We start from the raw sequence: 14,274 nt of genomic DNA on the forward strand, positions 1-14,274 counted from the left end.
TGAGTTTGAAGATGATGATGTGCTACACTATGACTATGATGATTAAATAGCTAGTGTTCGTGGTAATGACTATGATGATTATTATTGCTAGTGTTGGTGGTGATTAGATAGCTATCGCACTACTAGGAAAAGGCCTACTAATGGCGCACCAGTTTTGCCTACTAATGGCGCACTACTAGTGTGCCATTAGTATCACGCCACTAGTGTTTCTTACTAATGGCGCACCACGCAGTGCGCCAGTAGTATAGGACACCATGCGCCATTAGTATGCCTCCCCGGGGGCCATGTTTAACCATGTGCTTTGGCATACTAATGGCGCACTGTTGTGTGATGCGCCATTAGTATACTTTGGCATACTAATGGCGCATTGTTGTGTGATGCGCCATTAGTATACTTTGGCATACTAATGGCGCACTGCTGTGTGATGCGCCATTAGTATACTTTGGCATACTAATGGCGCACTCTGTAGTGATGCGCCATTAGTATGAATATTAGGTTTTATTATTTTTTGCTTTTCTGATTTTTGCACAGGTTACAAAATATATTATTTGACAGAATATAGACAGCAGCACACAGCAACAGCAGATTCATCGAATACGATAGAAGATTAGTCTCCGAATACAATTCATCATATTAGTCTCCGAATTCAAAAGACCGAACAAAGATAAAACATTACAAGTCTCGAGACCGCAAGTATCGAGTTTGTCTTCACATTACAAGTCGATATCGATCATCTAAACTACCATCACATAGAAGAGAGCTGCGGTCATCACGATGAGCATCATCGCGATGAAACTAGTCTTCATCCGGTTCCTCCAACGCTCCCTCCTCTCTCCCGCTAGATAGCGGGCGTATCTAGATTCCGCCTCCGCCCTAGTGGTGTACCCTTTGTAACTGTTACCGCTGAAACGGTGAACCTGTCTCCGACACTCCTCCCAGTCGTCGTAGACTCTGGGAACCTTACCCTTGTACATGACATACGACGGCATCTCTATGCACAAGCCAAACAACAGACAATACATACATAAGCAATATATAAGTATGCAACAAAAGGATCAGAAGAGAAAAGCAAGACATGTCATTAATAGCATGATTCATGGTCCTAATAATAAATAGCATCAATTACATCTAATTTGAACGACTGTCCAAACCAAAGAGACATACAAGTTCATTAAAGTTTAATTACAACATTAGCCAATCAATGTTTCAGAACTACACATAGCATCACTACTGTCGACTCGACTCATGGGACCGGAGCGTGGATGAAGCCGCCGTCTGTCGTGATGGTCATGAAATCGCGGGCGTTGTCAGCCTGCATTTGTAGCATTCCGTCTATCTCCCTGTTGGACGGTTGATATCTGAGGTAGAACTGCCCCGAGGTATGAAGGACATCTTGATGGATGATGTCCGCAAACTCCGACTGGATGCGAAAGAATTCTTGTCTGATGTCCACGTCCTGGATTGCCGACATGCTCGCGACCCAATCTTTGAGATTATCTGGTAGCAGAAGGTGATTATGGTCCCTTACGATCGCCTGCATGTCATGGAGGGCGTAGTAGGCATCCTTCTGACCGCCAGGCGGCTGCTTGACGCAGCAGAACTTAGTATTGTGGGCAAACACGTGCTTGCCGTACCTACGAACTGGCCTGGTGAAGGTGCCTCTAGATTTGGCGTAGCCGGAGAGAACATCATCAAGAACTTTCTTGATATTTGTGTAGTCCATCTTGGAGTCATGGTTCGGGTCAAAATACGTGGCCATGGAATATTTCGGGCTTAAGAGGATGAGTGTGCAATGTGTGTCACTACACAGAAGACGGAATGTTAGAAAAAAAGAACGATCGAAATCTAAGAAATCATATGTTACGGGGCAGTTAAGGGATGAGTTACTCGGGAAAGTAAGCCACGAGGAAGTTATACTTATCTGGGTTTGCCAGAATGACGCCTTCGAGGTGTGAACTTGCGACTTGGCGGTCCCCAGCGCTGCCCAAGAGCTTGGCACACATGTAGAAGGTGTCAACTATCACGATGTCCGGGGTCTTGTCTCTAATGATTCGCATCTCCATACTCAGTGAAAACAGCCGAACGAAGGTGTAGTGCAGCGGATGAAGGTTAAACATAGCAAAGATGTCATCAAACCGCAGGACGATCGTACCCCTGATGGCACCATCCACAAAGCCCTTGCCCTCTGGCACCTTGGCCACGAAAACCGGGTATGCCACATCATTCTCTCTGAGACGCCGCTTCTCCAAAGAAAGAACACTGTCATGCAGACTCCGCATAGCACCGGTTGCAGCATTGAGCATATTTGTCGGTAGCATCGCCCTACCCGCCACATGCACCCTCCTCGAGATATCCTTAGGTGAAGGTGGCCCGTCCTGAGCACGGATCGTACTCGGTGCCGGCTGGCTCGCACCCTTGTTACTCTTTCTTTTCCTTCCCTTCTTCTTCTGTTGTAATGGGACCGAGTTCTACTCACAGACCGCCTTCTTGAGTGTGTTGGGGCTGATAATATTTGGCACCTCGGCTATCTGAGGCTCGATGAAGTCGGCAGCTGGAGGCGTCTCCTGAGAACTGAACGCCAGACGACGCCTGTTGCAACTGGGTTTCTCCGCCGTACCAGCTAGACCGCGGTCATCTTGGTTGGGTTCTTGAGAAAGAGGCCCACATAATTCGTCATCGTACCCATGTTCGGCAAAGTACTTATCGATGTTGCCAAATGTACAGCCGTCGTCGTTGTCGTCGTCGTCCAGATCATGTGCCATATGCATGTTCAGATCCTGTGCCATAGGGATGTCCGGCATGTCCGGTAGCGTTGCGACGGTCTTGCCATGGCTTGGCGCCGGCACGACTGGCGGTGTTGTCTTTGGGGTGGTGTCCCCCGCCCCCAAACGAATCTGGCTCTTCGGCCAAAGCAGGGGCAAACTTAGGCAGGTGCTGAGGGTCATCAGATCATCTTCGTTGGCCCTGGCGGGTTGAATCGGAGGTAACAACTCGTCGCAGCCTGGCAGCACCCGAACCTGTTGAACCCTATACACGGTGGGTTGCATCGGTTTACCATGGAACACGGGGTTTCCTGGTTGAACGATTTTGCCCTTGGCGACATCGACCAACTCGTCGTTCACGAAGTGCAGGAGAGTGCACGGAACGTCGGCGGCGCCCTGCGAAAACATGTAGGGCGTCAGGGATGCCCAGTCAAAGGCAAGGAGATGAAGTCCTCGGCCGAGAGGCTTAAATAGTTACCGTGATGATGGCGTCGAGCTCGGGTAATGTCAAGGCACCGCCAACGGCGGGCATGCAATTGACGGAGGGGTCGCTTGCTGGCGAGGTGTCGGCCGGCGTACACCCAGGTGCATTAAGCTCCAATGCCGGCATCAGAGACACCAATACTGCTGCCGCCGTAGACACCAATACCGCTGCCGCCGGAGACACCAATGGCCCCGCCTGCGCGTTCTGCGAGTTGCTGGCCGTGAAGCTGGGAATCGGGGGCGGCCCATGTTGGCCACCCGCAATCCACGTCGTTATCCCATGAATCAAGGTAGGCATAATGCCGGTGAGCATCGATCCCAGTTGTTGTTGCACTTGCTCTTGGACCATCTCCAGAATCCGCGCCACTTGCGCATTGAGTGCTTCAACCTCGCACAACTGGCTTTCTGAGCTGGTCTTTTTCTCCTTTCGCCCACCAGCGTTATAGTATGACGACCATTTTGTGGACAAGCCTTTGCCGGCTACACGACCAGGTGACGTCGGCTTACTGAGCTTATCCTCGTTTTTCATTACGTTCAATGCCCTATTCAAAGGGGTGTCCAAAGGGGAGCTCTGAGACGACCCCGCACTATTGCTTTCTTTGTCCTGCGAAAGGAACGTGAACCATTTAGAAATATTGGGGATCAATTAGAATGCAACCATATGGAGCTAATTACGTGGGGGTGTATTCCTTACCAGAACAAGCTCAAGCGCCTTGGTCTTCGGATCCGTGGTATGCTCCTCTGTTACCGGGTCCTCCTTGTACCGGGCCCTGAGAAAGTTCCTGGTCTGTTGTCACGGTATTTCTCGAAGCGGGGCGGTAGGCCTTGCTCGGCACGCTCCGCGTCCTCCTTGTCCCATATAGGCTCCGCCACTCTGTAACCGCCGGGACCGAGTTGGTGGACCCCTAAGTTCAACTGCTGCAGTTCTTTCCCCCACTGACTTGATTCGGAGGTTGCGGGGCTCTCACACTTGATCTTGAACTCCTTGTAGTCATCTTCGCTAATCAAAGGATATTTCGCTTTGATCTTCTCATAACTATCACCTTTGTCAATCATTGCCTTTACCGTAATTTTCCAAGTAGACTGGGCCGTGCTAATCCTCGTGAGGTCGGCACCGTTCACTTTATTCCATGAGAGGCGTGTGTTTGCAAACTCAGCGTGGAACTTGTATCGTTTGTGCAGCTTCGTGAAGAGAAGGCTGCGCAAATTCCCTCGGTCCTTATGCCTTAGGTTCTCGGTGTTGATCGAGGCGGTGCTCCAGAGAATGCACCCGAGCTGAACCGAGTACCCCTTGACTACGTGTTTGGGCGCCGTCGGATGCCTGTCGGAGTTCACTTCAGTAAATTCCTCCCTGACGGTGCCGAGCACGTTCGGGCGCCGGTCCTTCCGTTGCCTCTTCGGTTGGCTGCCATTTGTGTGTGCGCCGCCATCATCAGTGGTGGCATCCGCGGCGCCATCATCAGTGGTGTCATCCCCGACGCCACTAGGGGTTGTGTAGTCAGGATCGGTGTCTTCTGCGGCGTCCTCATAGCGGTGAGGTTCTTCCTCCAACTCCTGGGACAGCTCCCAGAATTGCATGCCGCCCGAACCGCCGGCCTCATCGTTGTGGGCCATGTTTCACTCTAAATAGGAAAAAAGTTTGGTCAAAAAGTTGGTTATTGTCAAGGAACAAGATCATGGTCTCATCATTTAGGGTTTGTCGACACCGAGGCATCCTAAAAGCTAAGCTTTTATCATTTAGGGTTTGTCGACGCCGAGGCACCCTAAAAGCCTAAGCATACATCATTTAGGTTCTCATCGACATCGAGGCACCCTATAGAAGCCAAGTTAAGTTTTCATCATTTAGGGCTTATCGATGCCGAGGCACCCTAGGTTAGGCCTAATCACTTGGCACTAATCACTTGGCTCTATTGCCACCTATGTTGGGCTTATCATCTAGGGCTTATCGATGCTAAGGAGAATTCTAAGTTGGGCCTAATCACTTGGCTCTATTGCCACCTATGGTTTAATGCAGCAAGAATGGCGGGGCAGTTGATCCTACTTAACTAAGTACTAAGATACCCCGGCCCATGCATTAGTCACAAGTACCCCATATGTCCTATTTTTAGCAAAGTCATGCTAAAATTCACGGAAAATTTCAGCATGACCTTTGCTGAAAATAGGACATATGGAGTACCCGAATTTGCCAGAACGGAAGCTAATCGACATTCCGGCAAACTCAAGGGCCTCTCGGGGTACCTGCAAATTCATCACGACACAATGGTCGGAGACAAAACCCAGCAAACTAGCACCACAATGTGCCTCTACTTTCATATGGATGAAAAGGCCACAGACCATATGGCCCTCTACTTGCATATGGACAAAAATCAGCTCAACTTATGTGAGCTTCCATTCCAGATCTAATAGGTCACCCAGCAAAAATTATAAGTCCTCACACCATATATACTTTATCACATTATAAGTCCTCACACCATCAACTATGAAAAAAATCTGAGAGTATTAGTCTGGTTACATTCACCCAAGTCCAAACGTAAAATTATGTCCAACATAGTACAACCCACTTTGGTAATTTCATACGATTTAATATACCAAACGAAACCTGACAAGTGATATGTGTTTTAAGTATCTACAGAACTAACTAGCAGCAGGTGTGCAATGACAAAATTCTGGAGTTATGCTATGCAATCTAGAATGTAGTCTAAGGGGAACTAACTAGCAGCAGCTCATCTAGAACACATGTGAGTACTTCAATGGAAATAGCAACATCAGGAAGAAAAGAAGGAACATTGTCCCACAGTAGCAACAACAGGTGTTCAATTAGTCAAGCAGCAGGAACACACAAGCAAAGCTTGTGTTCAATTAGTGAAGCAGTTGGTGTGACTATACAAATTACTCTACTGATACATGATACATGTGTCATGTGCATTGATCACTATAGCCTTGTTCTCTGACCAAACATCTTCATCTCACTACATGGACAGCGCAGTGTACTGCTATGTCCACTCACAGACCAAAAAATTGCAACCAATAATGAACAAATGCCTAACAGTTCCATGGAGCTACTGGATTAAGTGAGAGCTATATGCAGTTTTTTTTAAAACAAGTGAGAACTCCTACATGCTTGCCAGGCCATGAAAAAAATGAGTGTTGTTTCCAGAATTATTTCATAGAGTGAATACAGTATGTTCTCCAAAACTCAGCAAACAATATGCAGATCGTTCTTAGTGTCTCTTGCTTTTCTGATAGCCAAATAGCCACTAATAATGTGCCATTGGGATAATCATCGCTTCAAATCATTTGTCTGGAAACAAAGGAATGTATAAACTGAATTTGCAGAATAATAAAGACAGATATGAGTTGCTAGCTGTTATGAGGCAACAGATATGTCTTTGCTTGCTGCAGTTGTGGTTCTGTGTCATTGATGTCCTAGGAGTTTTCTCAAATTTTACTAGCTCAAGTGTGATTGAGGGAGTCCTGGATTAGGGGGTGTTCGGATGGCCGGACTATACCTTCAGCCGGACTCCTGGACTATGAAGATGCAAGATTGAAGACTCCGTCCCGTGTCCGGAAGGGATTTTCCTTGGCGTGGAAGGCAAGCTTGGTGACATGGATATGAAGATCTCCTACCATTGTAACCGACTCTATGTAACCCTAACCCTATCCGGTGTCTATATAAACCGGAGGGTTTTAGTCTATAGGACAACATACACATCAACAATCATACCATAGGCTAGCTTCTAGGGTTTAGCCTCCTCGATCTCGTGGTAGATCTACTCTTGTACTACCCATATCATCAATATTAATCAAGAAGGACATAGGGTTTTACCTCCATCGAGAGGGCCCGAACTTGGGTAAAACTTTGTGTCCCTTGTCTCCTGTTACCATCCGGCCTAGACGCACAGTTCGGGACCCCCTACCCGAGATCCGCCGGTTTTAACACCGACAGTGATTCTATTTCCTATTTACCTATGTGTCCCACAGTTACTTTGTTACATAATTACCCTTTCATAAACTAAGCAATTAACTTGAGCACATAGTTACATACTAGTTTGTTTCACTCAAAAGCAAACAAATCTCCTGGAATGTGTCACAAAATTGAGTTTTAACCAACTACCATATATAATTTTGCTATTAAGCACAGATCATTTTTGTTCAGGTTTATTTTTCCAGAAGAAGTATAAGTCTGCTCCTAAACAAACAAGGCCGGCCCTGTGGCGACTTGGATAACAGCTTGCTACACTGACAGAGAGGAAGACGAAATCGAAGGGGGGGAGGGGAACCGGTGCAGCTCACCGAGAGGAAGATGATGGCGAGCTCGTGCAGGGCCGGGGTTGACGAGGTGACGCGGATCGACAGTGAGGCCGTGGTGGCCGGAGGTGGAAAAAGACCTCGATCTGCATGATGCAGAGTCGTCGAGCTTGAACGACTGGCCGTAGATGACGTAGAAGAACACTGCAGAGCTCCTGGACTCCTTGGTGGGGTGCGGGAACGATGCGGTGACGGGGACAACCTAGTCGGGTGAAGCAGCGCAAGGGGAGGGGAAGTGGGGAGGTGCTAGGGTGTGGAGCGGGCTTGGGGGTCGTCGGAACGGGTGCGGGGGAGCCGGAGCGGGTGTGCAGCGGGCGCGGGAGTCGTCGGAGCGGGCCGGGGGTCGTCGGAGCGGGTGTGGCGGGGGAGGGAAGGGGGGTCTGGCGAGGGAGAGGGAAGGGGGATCGGGCGAAGGGGTATCCAGCTAGAGGGGGGAATGTTAGTAATGGCGCACCCTCCTCTGGTGCGCCATTAGTAGTTTTTTTCTGATAGCAATGGCACACCCTCCTCTGGTGCGCCATTAGTAACTTTTTTTCTGATAGCAATGGCGCACCCTCCTCTGGTGCGCCATTAGTAACTTCTTTTTTTCATTATTTCTTGTTGCATCTAATAATTTGTTTTTTATCAAATTTGTTATTTTCATGAGGACTAGAATAGAAGATATCATCAAATATCATCAAAAAATTTAAATATCATCAAATTTGTTTTTTTATTTTTAATTGAAAATATCATCAAATTTGTTATTTAAAAATATCATCAAATTTGTTATTTGAAAATATCATCAAATTTGTTATTTGAAAATATCATCAAATTTGTTATTTAAAAATATCATCAAAAAGTGGGGAAGGGTGCGGGGTGTCGGCGGCGGCGGTGGAGCGGGACGGGGGAGGGTGCGGAGGGTCGGCGGCGGCGGTGGAGCGGGGGAGGGTGCGGTGGGTCGTTGTTGGAAATATGCCCTAGAGGCAATAATAAAAGTGTTATTATTATATTTCCTTGTTCATGATAATCGTTTATTATCCATGCTATAATTGTATTAATAGGAAACTCAGATACATGTGTGGATACATAGACAACACCATGTCCCTAGTGAGCCTCTAGTTGACTAGCTCGTTAATCAATAGATGGTCACGGTTTCCTGACCATGGACATTGGATGTCATTGATGACGGGATCACATCATTACGAGAATGATGTGATGGACATGACCCAATCCTAAGCCTAGCACAAAGATCGTGTAGTTCGTATGCTAAAGCTTTTCTAATGTCAAGTATCTTTTCCTTAGACCATGAGATTGTGCAACTCCCGGATACCGTAGGAATGCTTTGGGTGTACCAAACGTCACAACGTAACTGGGTGGCTATAAAGGTGCATTACAGGTATCTCCGAAAGTGTCTGTTGGGTTGGCACGAATCGAGACTGGGATTTGTCACTCCGTGTAAACGGAGAGGTATCTCTGGGCCCACTCGGTAGGACATCATCATAATGTGCACAATGTGACCAAGGGGTTGATCACGGGATGATGTGTTACGGAACGAGTAAAGAGACTTGCCGGTAACGAGATTGAACAAGGTATCGGTATACCGACGATCGAATCTCGGGCAAGTACAATACCGCTAGACAAAGGGAATTGCATACGGGATTGATTAAGTCCTTGACATCGTGGTTCATCCGATGAGATCATCGTGGAACATGTGGGAGCCAACATGGGTATCCAGATCCCGCTGTTGGTTATTGACCGGAGAACGTCTCGGTCATGTCTGCATGTCTCCCGAACCCGTAGGGTCTACACACTTAAGGTTCGATGACGCTAGGGTTATAAAAGGAAGTTTGTATGTGGTTACCGAATGTTGTTCGGAGTCCCGGATGAGATCCCGGACGTCACGTGGAATTCCGGAATGGTCCGGAGGTAAAGATTTATATATGGGAAGTCCTGTTTTGGTCACCGGAAGAGTTTCGGGGTTTATCGGTAACGTACCGGGACCACCGGGAGGGTCCCGGGGGTCCACCAAGTGGGGCCACCAACCCCGGAGGCTTGCATGGGCCAAGAGTGGTGAGGGACCAGCCCCTTAGTGGGCTGGTGCGCCTCCCACAAGGGACCATGGCGCCTAAGAGGTGGAAAGGGGGCAAACCCTAAGGGGATATGGGCCTTAGGGCCCATATTGGTGCGCCTCCCTCTCCTCTCCCCTCTTGGCCGCCACCCCCTTTGCCATCTAGGGCTGCCACCCCCCTAGGTGTGGGAACCCTAGAAGGGGGCGCACCCTCCTCCCTCTCCCCTATAAATAGTAAGGCATAGGGCTGCCCATAACACGCGATTCGATCTCTCGTTGGTGCATCCCTGCGTCTCTTCTTCCTCCTCTTCTAGCCACGCTCCTCCACCACCACCACGCCGTTGTGCTGCTGCTGGATGGAGTCTTCCTCAACCTGTCCCTCTCTCCTTGCTGGATCAAGGCATGGGAGACGTCACCGGGCTGTACGTGTGTTGAACGCGGAGGTGCCGTCCGTTCGGCACTTGGTCATCGGTGATTTGGATCACGACGAGTACGACTGCATCAACCCCGTTCACTTGAACGCTTCCGCTTAGCGATCTACAAGGGTATGTAGATGCACTCTCCTTCCCTCGTTGCTAGTTTCTCCATAGATAGATCTTGGTGACACGTAGGAAAATTTTGAATTTCTGCTACGTTCCCCAGCAGTGGCATCATGAGCTAGGTCTATTGCGTAGATTCTTTGCACGAGTAGAACACAAAGTAGTTGTGGGCGTTGATTTTGTTCAATATGCTTACCGTTACTAGTCCAATCTTGGTTCGACAGTATTGTGGGATGAAGCGGCCCGGACCGACCTTACACGTACTCTTACGTGAGACAGGTTCCACCAACTGACATGCACTTGGTGCATAAGGTGGCTAGCGGGTGCCAGTCTCTCCCACTTTAGTCGGAACGGATTCGATGAAAAGGGTCCTTATGAAGGGTAAATAGCAATTGGCATATCACGTTGTGGTTTTGCGTAGGTAAGAAACGTTCTTGCTAGAAACCCATAGCAGCCACGTAAAACATGCAAACAACAATTAGAGGACGTCTAACTTGTTTTTGCAGGGTATGCTATGTGATATGATATGGCCAAGAAGAATGTGATGAATGATATGTGATGTATGAGATTGATCATGTTCTTGTAATAGGATTCACGACTTGCATGTCGATGAGAATGAAAACCGGCAGGAGCCATAGGAGTTGTCTTTATTTATTGTATGACCAGCGTGTCATTGAACAACGCCATGTAACTTACTTTACTTTATTGCTAAACGCGTTAGCCATAGAAGTAGAAGTAGTCGTTGGCGTGACAACTTCATGAAAACACGATGATGGAGATCATGATGATGGAGATCATGGTGTCAAGCCGGTGACAAGATGATCATGGAGCCCCGAAGATGGAGATCAATGGAGCTATATGATATTGGCCATATCATGTCACAACTATATAATTGCATGTGATGTTTATTATGAATATGCATCTTGTTTACTTAGGACGACGGTAGTAAATAAGATGATCCCTTACAAAATTTCAAGAAGTGTTCTCCCCTAAATGTGCACCGTTGCTACAGTTTGTCGCTTCTAAGCACCACGTGATGATCGGGTGTGATGGATTCTTACGTTCACATACAACGGGTGTAAGACAGTTTTACACAGCGAAAACACTTAGGATTAACTTGACGAGCCTAGCATGTACAGACATGGCCTCGGAACACGGAGACCGAAAGGTCGAGCATGAGTCGTATAGTAGATACGATCAACATGAAGATGTTCACCGATGATGACTAGTCCGTCTCACGTGATGATCGGACACGGCCTAGTTGACTCGGATCATGTAATCACTTAGATGACCAGAGGGATGTCTATCTGAGTGGGAGTTCATAAGATGAACTTAATTATCCTGAACATAGTCAAAAGACCTTTTGCAAATTATGTCATTAGCTCGCGCTTTAGTTCTACTGTTTTAGATATGTTCCTAGAGAAAATATAGTTGAAAGTTGATAGTAGCAATTATGCGATCAGTAGAAAGCTTATGTCCTTAATGCACTGCTCAGTGTGCTGAACCCCAAACATCGTTTGTGGATGTTGCGAACATCGGACATACACGTTTTGATAACTACGTGATAGTTCAGTTAAACGGTTTAGAGTTGAGGCACTAAAGACGTTTTCGAAATATCGCGGAACATATGAGATGTTTCAAGGGCTGAAATTGGGATTTCAGGCTCCTGCCCACGTCAAGAGGTATAAGACCTCCGACGATTTTCTTAGCCTGCAAACTAAGGGAGAAAAGCTCAATCGTTGAGCTTGTGCTCAGATTGTCTGAGTGCAACAATCACTTGAATCGAGTGGGAGTTGATCTTCCAGATAAGATAGTGATGTTTCCCCAAAGTCATTGCCACCAAGCTGCTAGAGCTTTGTGATGAACTATAACATATCAGGGATAGATATGATGATCCTTGAGGTATTCATGATGTTTGACACCGCGAAAGTAGAAATCAAGAAGGAGCATCAATTGTTGATGGTTGGTGAAACCACTAGTTTCAAGAAGGGCAAGGGCAAGAAGGGATACTTCATGAAACGGCAAATCAGCTGCTGCTCTAGTGAAGAAACCCAAGGTTGAACCCAAACCTGAGACTAAGTGCTTCTGTAATAAAGGGAACAGCCACTGGAGCAGAATTACCCTAGATACTTGGTAGACGAGAAGGCTGGCAAGGTCGATAGAAGTATATTGGATATACATTGTGTTGATGTGTACTTTACTAGTACTCCTAGTAGCACCAGGGTATTAGATACCGGTTCGGTTGCTAAAGTGTTAGTAACTCGAAATAAAAGCTACGGAATAAACGAAGACTAGCTAAAGGTGAGCTGACGATATGTGTTGGAAATGTTTCCAATGTTGATATGATCAAGCATCGCACGCTCCCTCTACCATCGAGATTGGTGTTAAAACCTGAATAATTGTTATTTGGTGTTTGCGTTGAGCATAGACATGATTGGATTATGACTATCACAATACAGTTATTCATTTGAAGAGAATAATGGTTACTCTATTTATTTGAATAATACCTTCAATGGTCTTGCACCTAAAATAAATGGTTCATTTAAATCTTGATCGTAGTGATACACATGTTCATGCCAAAAGATAGTAATGATAGTACCACCTACTTGTGGCACTGCCACGTAAGTCATATCGGTATAAAATGCATGAAGAAGCTCCATGTTGATGGATCTTTGGACTCACTCATTTTTGAAAAGTTTGAGACATGCAAACCATGTCCATTGGTGCATACGCATGAAGAAACTCCATATAGATGGATCGTTTGGACTCACTTGATTTTGAATCACTTGAGATATGAAAATCATACCACATGGGCAAGATGACTGAAAAGCCTCGTTTTCAGTAAGATGGAACAAGATAGCAACTTGTTGGAAGTAGCACATTTTGATGTGTCCAGTCCAATGAGTGCTGAGGTATGCAGTGAATGTCGTTATGTTCTTACTTCACAGATGATTCGAGTAGATGTTGAGAATATTTACTTGATGAAACGCAAGTCTGAATTATTGAATGGTTCAAGTAATTTCAGAGTGAAGTAGAAGATCATTGTGACAAGAGGATAAAATGTCTATGATATGATCATAGAGATGAATATCTGAGTTACGATTTTTGGCACACAATTAAGACATTGTGGAAATTGTTTCACAATTAATACCGCCTGGAACACCATAATGTGATGGTGTATCCGAACATCATAGTTGCACCCTATTGGATAGGATGGGTACCATGATGTCTCTTATCGAATTACCACTATCGTTCATGGGTTAGGCATTAGAGACAACCGCACTCACTTTAATAGGGTACCACGTAATTCCGTTGAGACGACACCGTTTGGAGAAACCTAAGTTGTCGTTTCTTAAAGGTTTGGGACTGCGACGCTTATGTGAAAAAGTTTCAGGATTGATAAGCTCGAACCCAAAGCGGATAAAATGCATCTTCATAGGACACCCAAAACAGTTGGGTATACCTCCTAATTCAGATCCGAAAGCAATAAGGATTGTTTCTTGTACCGGGTCCTTTCTCGGGGAAAAGTTTGTCTCGAAAAGTTGAGTGGGAGGATGGTGGGGACTTGATGAGGTTATTGAACCATCACTTCAACCAGTGTGTATCAGGGCACAGGAAGTTGTTCCTGTGGCACCTACACCAATTGAAGTGGAAGCTTATGATAGTGATCATGAAGTTTCGGATCAAGTCACTACCGAACCTCGTAGGACGACAAGGACGCGTACTACTTCGGAGTGGCACGGTGATCCTGTCTTGAAGATCATGTTGCTAGACAACAATGAACCTACGAGCTATGGAGAAGCGATGGTGGGCCCAAATTCCGACAAATGGTTAGAAGCCATGGAATCCGAGATAGGATCCATGTATCAGAACAAAGCATGGACTTTGGTGGACTTGCCCGACGATCGGCAAGCCATTGAGATAAATGGATCTTTAAGAAGAAGACGGACGTGGACGGTAATGTCACCGTCTATGAAGCTCGACTTGTGGCGAAGAGTTTTTTCACAAGTTCAATGAGTTGACTACGATGAGATTTTCTCATCCGTAGCGATGCTTAAAGTCCGTCGGAATCACGTTAGCACAAGTTGCATTTATGAAATCTGGCAGATGGATGTCAAAACGAGTTTCCTTACCA

The sequence above is a fragment of the Triticum aestivum genome, chromosome 7A (genome assembly GCF_018294505.1).
Source record: "Triticum aestivum cultivar Chinese Spring chromosome 7A, IWGSC CS RefSeq v2.1, whole genome shotgun sequence".
NCBI lineage: Eukaryota > Viridiplantae > Streptophyta > Magnoliopsida > Poales > Poaceae > Triticum > Triticum aestivum.